Source organism: Palaemon carinicauda, chromosome 8, assembly GCF_036898095.1.
Source record: "Palaemon carinicauda isolate YSFRI2023 chromosome 8, ASM3689809v2, whole genome shotgun sequence".
Classification (NCBI taxonomy): domain Eukaryota; kingdom Metazoa; phylum Arthropoda; class Malacostraca; order Decapoda; family Palaemonidae; genus Palaemon; species Palaemon carinicauda.
Genome location: NC_090732.1, coordinates 31,104,371 through 31,105,968, shown reverse-complemented (window position 1 = coordinate 31,105,968; position 1,598 = coordinate 31,104,371).

Here is a 1,598-nt window from a genome sequence, read left to right as displayed (position 1 = left end):
ATTTTTTCATTTTGGAGCTCTTGGGCTTATAGCATCTTGCTTTTCTAACTAGGGTTGTAGCTTGTAATAATAATAATAATAATAATAATAATAATAATATGACACTGGAGTCACATCTGTTTTAGTTTCATTTCTAATCATGTCCTGCCTTTGAACTCCTAATTTTCTTCTGATGGATTTGTTCTCAAATCTACAAAAATTTTTAAATATTGTTTCATTGCCATACAATGACTTATGTTCATACATCAACACCAATCACACTAAATTGACATGTATATGCTCATTTCTGTATGTTATTTCAGGTGACTTGAATTCCAAACTTTATTTAACCTTGCCAAAGTGTCATTTGCTATTTTCAACATGTCATTGAACTTCAATTTTAAAGAGCCTGTGTTATAGTTCATAAACCTTTAACAGAATCTACCTCATCAATCCTTTCTCCTGCCAACGTTATATCCCCTGCCATTGCATATTTCATTTTCCTCCACAATGTTTTTATTCTATTTATCTTGAGGTCAACCTCTTGGGATATTTCATGCATTCAGGTAGGCAAGCATTGCAAATCCTGTGGAATTGTGATATTACGGATAGTGCCATAAAAATTCTCCAGATCAGCCAATTCCCTATTTCAGATTCAGTCCAATTCTTTGCCCCCATTCTCAATTGTTTTAGCATTCTAAAATTCAAAGCGATGATTAAAAAAAAAGTATAATATGTGGAAACATTTCCACTCTTCACTGTTAATGCATTTGTCACGACTCCAGTAACATTTAAAGTTGTAATTGTTATGCTCATGAGCACTTTTAGGGAAATTTACATATTTAAAAAGAACTCCATAATAATTGACCGGTGCACACAATCAAAGTATTTTTCGTGGTTCACAAATGCCATCAAAGGTGGAATTCTATATTCTACTGTGACGTGCCAAGAGTAGGTTGTAAGCCAAAGGCGAGATGAATGCAACTGAGTACTTTTATATAGACACATCGAGTATATATACACGCTAGGTCCCGGCAAGAAGGTCACAGAATACAAACATGCTACCTTTTGTCCAACCGGCAACCGGTTCTGTTAACAGTTAACAATTGTGTAAACAGACAGACGGATACATGTTGCTATCAGTGCGAGGGGTGAGCTAAGATACAAAGGATAACATATACAAAAAAGAGAAATGTCGTTACTATGTACGATCGTGTGACACACGGGTGGTACAATACACATTTCCTTTTTCTTTTCACAACATGCCTTTAAATGAAAACTGGTTTTTACAATATCTACCTTTCCTAAATCTTACTTTTGCATTCTTCAGTTATTCTTCAATCTTTCTCTCTAGTCTCTTTACAATAGATGACAACTGACATGAGTGTGATGTAGTTAATGCAATCAGTTATATATTTTTTACTTTTCTTTTTAATTATTTATCTACTTTTTTTACCCATGCTCCTAGCTCCTATTTATCAGGTGGTGCCTCTTCACGTCATATTCTATGGAAAAACCTTCTGTTTATTCTAGGAGTGACTTCATTTGCTATCAATATCATCTCGATAGTTATCTCATCGTATACAGGGGCTTTCCAACTCTTGAGTATTTTAATGATA